Genomic DNA, 8,962 nt, shown 5'->3' with positions numbered 1-8,962 from the left:
TAAACGTCGTCTGTCATCAATCTGAGGTTAAACCTAAACGTCTGTACAGAAAAACATGTTTTGTGTGAAATACTACACTCTGTATGTGGATGCAAAAAATATTTACATATATGCAGTTCTTATGTTACTAGACAGTTTTGCCAAAATTACAAATGATTCTACAACCTAATAGACGTTTCAAACTTAATTTATTTTATTCGCTATTGCATCATTACAAATGTCTAATTTTTTTCCTCCCAACCTCTTAAATAGTGGTTTAAACATAACAAAAACATGTAAATGGCACTGAATTAAATTTTAAATGACCATTAAACCTAACATCTAAATTGATTTGACATGAAAAGGCAGCTTTATACATTGTGAGAATATAGGATTTTTCATAATCATCACGGAGCTTGAGGCATTTCATATTTACTTTTGCTGTGGAGTTGAGTATGGAGCTAAGTGATTGTTATCTGTTAGCAGCCATTGGTAGCCGTGAATATGCTCTCAGCAATGTCCTTAAATAATACAGAGAGGATGACTCCTGTACATAGGAAAATATCCTTCCCCAATGGTCACAGCTATTTTTTCATTGCCTTTCATTCTAATAAGCTCCTGAAACTTATGTTGCTTTTGGCTACTTAAATATAGCAACTTGTCCTCTAAACAGAAGGTGAAATTAAATGATTGGTTTCTAAAATTCTTTCTGTTAATATACAAAACCTTTGTTTTTTATTCTGAATTTAGTACTATATATCATTTTACTTCAGAAAATGAAACAAAGTGGCAATGACACAATTGATAGCTGTCATCTACCGTCCCCCTGGCCCTACCTCCCTCTTTCTTGACAACTTCACTGCCTGGCTCCCTCACTACCTTTCCTCTGACCTTCCCTCCATCATACTTGGCGACTTTAACATCCCCATTGACACCTGCTCTGACCCTACCACCACTAAACTTCTCGCCCTTTCCACCTCACTTGGCCTCACCCAGTGGACCTCTTCTCCCACTCACAGTCTTGGTCACGCATTGGACCTCGTCTTCTATCATCACTGCGACCTCTCTGACTTCTCTATCTCTCCCCTTCCCACTCTCTGACCACCATCTCCTCTCCTTCACTCTGTCTTCCTCCCAGGCTCCCACCTCGCCTAAATCTACCTTCACTAAGCGCAACCTTGATGCTATTGACACTACAGCTTTCTCCTCTCTCGAAACTCTCCTCTAACCTCTTCCCTCCCTGGCCTGCCCTGACCAGGTGTCCTCTCTCTACAACCTCTCCCTCACTACTGCCCTTGATGCTGTTGCCCCGGCCTCCTCTATCTGCCAGCGCCGCCTCATTCCCCAACCCTGGCACTCCAATCTCACCCGCTTCCTCTAAAAATGTTCTCGCACTGCTGAATGCCTCTGGAGGAAATCACGCTCCCTGGCTGACTTCCTTCACTTTAAATTTATCCTCACCTCATTCTGCTCCGCCCTCTCCCTTGCTAAACAATCCTTCTTTAAGTCCCTCATTTCTTCTCAGTCCTCCAATCCCCGCCGCCTCATTGCCACCTTCAACTCCCTCCTCTCCCCATCCCACCTTCCCTTTCCACCTCTGACTTCGCCACCTTTTCCTCTTCCAAAATTGAGGCCATCAGACTGAACATCTCCTCCTCCCTTCCCTCTCTTTCCCCCCTTTTCCCTACACCTCCCCCCACCAACCAACTCTGGTGCTCCTTCTGCCCCACCTCGGGTGATGAAGTTCGCTCACTTATTCTATCCTCTCCACCTGTCCTCTCGATCCTATCCGCTCTCGCCTCCTTCGCTCTCTCTCCTCCACTGCCTGCTCTTACCTCGCTCACCTCTTCAACCTTTCACTTTCCTCTGGAGTGGTCCCCCCTTCTTTTAAACATGCTCTTATCTCTCCCATCCTCAAGAAACCTAATCATGACCCTGCCTTTCCTGCTAACTATCGCCCTATCTCTCTTTACCCCTATGCCTCCAAATTACTTGAGGATTGTCTACAACCGTCTCACCAGAGACCTCTCGGACTACTCCCTCCTAAACCCTCTCCAATCAGGCTTCCGTCCCCTCCACTCCACCGAAACTGCCCTGGCCAAAGTTACCAACGACCTCCTATTAGCCAAATCCAAGGGTCACTTCTCCCTACTCATCCTACTCAACCGCTCTGCGGCCTTTGATACCGTTGACCATCCCCTCCTGCTACAAACTCTTCTCTCTCTTGGCCTATCTGGTTCTGTCCTCGCCTAGTTCACCTCTTACCTCGCTAATTGCTCTTTCCCGGTATCCACCTCTGGCTCTTCCTCAACCCCCTCGCCTATCCCTGTTGGAGTCCCTCAAGGCTCTGTTCTTGGCCCTCTTCTCTTTTCACTCCATACCTCCTCCCTTGGTGCTCTCATCTTCTCCTTCGGTCTTCAGTATCACCTTTACGCTGACGACATCCACTCTACATCTCCTCGCCTGACCTCTCCCCCACCCTTCTCTCTCGTGTATCCGACTGCCTCTCTGCCATCTCCTCCTGGATGTCCTCGCTATTTCTCAAAATTAACATCTCCAAAACTGAACTCATTGTCTTTCCTTCCCCCAGGCTCCCCTCCCACCATGACCTCTCCATCACTGTTAATAACACCTCCATCTCTTCTGTCACCCAACTTCGCTGCCTAGGCGTTACCTTCGACTCTTCTCTCTCCTTCACCTCCCACATTCAATCCCTTGCCCAAGCCTGTCGCTTCCAACTACGCAACATTGCCCGCATCCGACCTTTTCTATCTCAGGATACCACCAAAACTATCATCCACGCACTCATTATATCTGGCCTCGACTACTGCAACCAACTCCTCTCCGGCTTCCCCCTCGCCCACCTCGCCCCCCTCCGCTCTATTCTTAACGTGACTGCTAGACTCATCTTCCTATCTCGCCGCTCCTCCTCCGCATCCCCTCTCTGCCTTGCCCTACACTGGCTCCCCGTACCCTACAGAATCCTTTTCAAACTCCTGACCACAATGTACAAGGCACTCTCCCAGTCCACTGCCCCCTATATCTCTGACCTCCTCTCCATTCACACTCCTGCCTGCTCCCTGCGCTCGGCCAATGACCATCGCCTCTCCTCCACTCTGATTACCTCTTCACACTCCAGAATCCAAGACTTCTCCCGTGCTGCCCCCCCTTCACTGGAATGACCTCCCTCGCTCCATCCGTCTCTCTCCCACTCTTAGCTCCTTCAAAGGGGCACTAAAAACCCACCTGTTACTTTAAAGCCTACCCACCTTCCACCTAACCCCTCCTCCCCTCTCTTGTACGTGAACTCACTCCCTTTGTACCTGAGTTTTGTTCACCCTCCCTTAGGATGTAAGCTCATTGAGCAGGGCTCTCTTCCCTCTTGTGTCCTTACCTGCTCTTCTGCTCCGTCTTTACTGCATTAGCCTGCTTGGAGCTCCTGAAGTGTCAGTATTTTTTGTTTACTGTTTAGTAATGTTGTATCCTGTACTGTCTACTGTTTGTGCATTGTACGGCGCTTCGGAACTCTTGTGGCGCCTAACAAATAAAGGATAAGAATAGCTTAGGCTTAGTATTTGGTGTCGACTATTTCCTATAGTTATGGATGCGCTTCCACCTAAGTTTCGTCCACTCTTCTTGCACCAGCTCTCCCAGATTTGAAGATTCCTTCTCCCAATTGCTGTATTCAGATCTCTCCTCAGGTGGTCAATGGGACATATCTGGACTCCTTCAGAGTAGTTCAGTATCTTGTCTTGAACCATTGTTGTGTGCTTTTTGAAGTGTCTGGAATGATTTTCCTGCTGGAAGACCCATTGAAATTCAGCAGAGATCCAGTCTTCTGACACTGGGTTCAACAATGTGCTCCAAAATGTCTTGGTAATCTCCAGGACCCATGATGCTGTGAATTCACTCAGTGCCAGCAATCCCCAAACCATCACTGAGTCTCATCCATGTTTGTAGGGAAGGTGTTCTTTAAATTTTTGCTTTCTGTAAACATAGGGATGATGTGCTTTAAAAACAAAAAATAAAAACCCGTAATTCTCCCAGAGAGAATTTGACTTGTTCATGCGTGTTTTGGCAAACTCCAGTCTGGCTTTTTTGTGTCTCGGCAGTGGAGCCCCCTACCATGTAATCCTTGGGTGCTTTCGCCACTATTTCAACAAATATGTCCTGGGAGGTTGGCCACAGAGCCATGGGCCTTAAACTGCCTAATAACATTATGTATGATGATAGCAGGAGCAGCAACGTCTCCAGAGATAGATTTGTAACCTTGTGATTGTCCATGTGTGGCTACAATATTCTGTCTGACCTCCCCAGTCAGTTCTGTGGCTTTCTTTCTTTTTTCCATGCTCATCGCCGTACGCACAGGGACCTTAAACAGGAGAATGAGACCATTAACTGAGTGATTTTTATATTACAGCCACCTGCTACTCAAAAGTGAAGGAGAATCTCCTGCTTGAGATCCTATTATTTCTAACTACTTCTAAAAGGTGCCAATAATTTTGTCCGACCCATTTAAGGATTTCTGTGTGGAAAAAGCTAAACTTAGATATTTTTACTGCGTTTTGTGTTTTATTTGTGTAGCAGTGTGGACACAAAAATATTTTTTAGTTTCATTAAATTTCTCTAAGGAGAATGGTGTTTTTATTATAAAAAGAACTGCAAAGGTGCCAATATTTTTGACCACGACTGTATACACTTAGTGGCCATTCAGTGTGGAACGTCAAAGTGGTTTTATTTGTAAGGCTCTGCAGCTCTGGACAGTGGGGAATACATTAAACAGGGACATACAAGGTAGACAAAATAAATAGACATGAAAGCAAAGGGTAGAGAGGGGGCCTGCTCATGAGATTAGAACTTTCACTAATTGGAAGAGGGCACAGCTCAAACAAGAACAGGCAGTGTGACTCGGTGTAGATTAGGACAGTTGTGAAGCTGCATTAGTGTGGGGTAGTATAGGTAAGAGTAGGGTAAGCTCTTAATAAAGAGATGGGTTTTCAGAGAATGTAAAGATTTGATGGCTGTAGGATAGCCTGTATGAGCAAGGTGTGGAATTTCATAACTGGGGAACTGGAGAAATCTTGTAGTCGGGAGTGAGAGCTGGTTACCAGAGGTAGAGGTAGAGGTCAAAGGTAGATGTAACAATAGTAAGCCATGGCTACTCTGTAATATCAATGTACATGCAGGGTTGTAACACCAGGAAAACGAAGCAGGTAGCTAAGATAGCACTGTAGAGTGTTACGGCTATCGGTATGATCATAAACTTGTAGAGCAAGGTGGAGAGGTCTCTTTACCTATAGCAGCCGATAGACGCGTGCACAGGTACTCGGATGCCCCCAGGTTTTATACTCGGAGTAGTACAAGTTTATGAAATGTACCATAGCGCTGAGTAGCGGGAGATGGAAGGTGTGTAGTCAGGAAACAGGCTGAGGTCTCCGGTCCGAGGCAGATACCGTGGTAAGGCTGTTAATGGGTCCCTTCTTGCGCACGCGCCCGGCTGTCAGATTAGCCAGGCCACTGCGAGGAGAGAGAGAGAGATGCGTCTTGGCGGTTGCGGGTGGAAGTGACGTCCCGGTCGTCATGGTGACAGCCGGGGTGCCAGAGACAGATGGGAGCGAGTCGCGGCGGGCAGAAGAGCCGCGGCTCGTAACAGAGATATTTTTTTTGCTAACCAGATTTCAATGGTCTCCAGACAAAAATGCAGGTGTCACTTATTATTATTATCATCCTTTCTTTATATGGCGCCACGTGCGGTCCGCAGCTCCGTACAAAGGGAAAACAACAAGACCGTACATGGTATAACGAAAATCTCAAAAAAACAATAAGGAGCCCCAATCACCTTATCATCAAGTAAACAGAATTTTTTTTAATGCACTATTTATTCATCCTACATTTAAAATTTAAATTAAAAAACAATACACTTTAAAAACAAGCATATAATTTGTACAAAATTTTGGGTCAGTGGGGGTACTGAAAATTGAAATCAATATTAAACAGACTTACCCTCTGTCATTTGTTTAAAATACAGTCTCTCTTGCGGTAATCAAAAGTAACAAGGTGTTATATATAAAATGTACAATAGTGATATAAAATAAAAAGAGGGATCGAGTGGTCAGCGCGCCCCACACCACTAGTTAGATGGCGGATCACTTAGCGCACCATATACCTGTATGGTCCATCACCTACAGGGCTGGATTAAGGGAATGGAGGCCCCTGGGCTAAGGGGGCCCCCATTCCCCCGTGAGGGCCCCACCCCCAGAGAGGCCCACTCTGTGATTCAAGCTTGTTTCTTCCACTTTAGTGCACAGCAATAGTTGGTATTAAATATACTTGCCATCTGGAAATCGCAATCAACCTTTAATGAATGCACCTCTGGTCACAGGAATGTATAATAGTCACGTACATCTGGGACAAATAACTGACTGGGCATCTGTTTAGTGTAAAAAAACTTTCACACAAATATTTGATCCTCATTTTATGCAGTGTGACATGTCAATGTAGAAAATGTTTATGTCTAGTAAGTGAAAACGATTGAATATGATGCATAACATAATAACACTTTTATAACCTATCATTTTTAATTACAATTTTGTTTCACGTTTGAGTGATGATCTAATTAACAAGGATTGTGTTATTTGCCTGATATAGCCACTGCATTGTGTAACTGCTCAAGTCATAAACACAGTCGTTTAGACTATTTTTTTTTATCATTTCATTGTTACAAGCAATACATAAAATGTCCATATGTACTTGTCATGGTGTGCATACATCAGAAAATGGCCTGGAGTGTATGTATTGTTGTATGTACAAATAAAGAAGAAAGAACATTTGCAGCAGATAAATGTTTTATGCTCTCTTTTATCCTGTTGCATCAGTTAATTGTTGTAAAACAGTTCAAGAAATCACCAGAACTACCTGATTCCTATAATACAATATATGTGTATGAAATAAATCCTGTTTCATATCCATCTGTTGCTAACATCCAGTCCCCGGGCCATTTACTGAGACAAACTGCATAAAATGCAGATCGTGCTTAGTACTTACAAACAGATCTGCATTACACTACACATACGGCTGCTCCTCCATCCTCTCCATCATATACATGTTGGAGTTTTAGCGTGTGACAACCTCTTGTTTTTGATAATGTCAGTGCATTTTGAATATTTTTCAATTTGCCCCACACCACTGAATGTACTTTATCTATGATACGCATCTATCTATCTTGACTGCGTAGTGTGGTGGCCCCGGTACACAATTTGGTACCGAGGCCACAATATAATTAAAAAACCCTCCACGTGTCAGAATTCCACCAAACAAGTATCTGGACTGCATAGTGGGGTGGCCCCGGTACCCAATTTGATACCGGGGCCACAATACCTCCTCCAAACATGGTACAGACAATTCGTCATTGAGATCCCAGACAGACAGGGTCAAAGTGTTATTTTTGACTTTGTAAACCCAAAAAACTGTCCCTGTTGCACATAGTCGTGCAATGAAGACTGACTTTTTCATTTAAAGGCACGATCTTTCAAGTGTAGTGTTTGTAAGTCTAAGTCATATTATACTTTTGGTAAAATTGGTTTATTTTGTTCCTCTTTATGGTAATTAGTAATAGAATTAAAGTATGAAATAGAATTAAAGTATGAAATAGAATTAAAGTATTAAATAGAATTAAAGTATGAAATAGAATTAAAGTATGAAATAGAGTGGTATATAGAGTTGTAGTGTGGTATAGATAGAGTGGTCCACACAATATAATAATAATAAAACCCTCAACTGGTCTGAATTCCACCAAACAAGTATCTGGACTGCGTAGTGTGGTGGCCCCGGTACACAATTTGGTACCGAGGCCACAATATAATTAAAAAATTGGGCATCAACTGTCACCGTTGTTTAATATCTGATACACCTAAATATGGACTGCACAGTGGAGTGGCCCCGGTAGTAAATTTGGTGCCGGGGCCACAATACCTCCTCCAACTTCCAAGTGTAGTGTTTATAAAGACAGACAGCGTCGAAGTGTTATTAGTTGACTTTCTTAACCCTAAAATTGTCCCTGTTGCAAATATTCGTGCAATGGACAGTTACTTTTTTATTGAAAGACTCAAGCTTTCAAGTGTAGTGTTTATAAAATATAAACAACAATACAGTAGTTTTAGAGCACGTCAATACCTCTTGTTTTAAATTATGACACGGCATTTTACTTTTGGTTTAATTTCTTGTATTTTTTTAAATTTGGTTTTACTTTTTGAACATGGCAAACGACTGTTGATTGGTCATATAATGCAAAAAAAAAAGGTCCAAGATGGAATTGTCCTTGGGCCCTCACACCCACCCTTATGTTGTTGAAATAGGACATGCACACTTTAACAAACCAATCATTTCAGCGACAGGGCCTACCAAACAACTTTGGCTGAAATGATTGGTTTGTTTGGGCCCCCACACCAAAAAAGCTATTCATCTCTCCCTGTACAGACTAAACAGGCTCTACTGAGGCAAGATGTCGTCCTCATCCTCAACCTCTGATTCCTCTCCCCCTACAGTGTTTACTTCCTCCTCATCACACATTATCAATTCGTCCACGCTGGACTCCACAACCACAGGTCCCTCTGTACTGTCTGGAGGGCAGTGCTGTACTTCATTGAGGAATTGATTATTCATTTTTATAAACATCATTTTTTCAACGTTCTGAGGAAGCAACCTCCTTCGCCGCTCACTGACCAGGTTCCCCGCTGCACTAAAAACTCTTTCCGAGTACACACTGGAGGGGGGACAACTCAGGTAAAATAGAGCCAGTTTGTACAGGGGCTTCCAAACTGCCTTTTTTTCCTGCCAGTAACAATATGGACTGTCTGACATGTCTACTTGGATGGTGTCAGCAAAGTAATCATCCACAATTTTTTCTATTGTGACAGCATCCAATGCAGCGAGAGTAGACATGTCTGCAATGGTTGGCAGGTCCTTCAGTCCGGACCAGATGTTA

The sequence above is a fragment of the Mixophyes fleayi genome, chromosome 1, assembly GCF_038048845.1.
Source record: "Mixophyes fleayi isolate aMixFle1 chromosome 1, aMixFle1.hap1, whole genome shotgun sequence".
Lineage (NCBI taxonomy): Eukaryota > Metazoa > Chordata > Amphibia > Anura > Limnodynastidae > Mixophyes > Mixophyes fleayi.
This window is presented reverse-complemented; position numbering follows the sequence as displayed.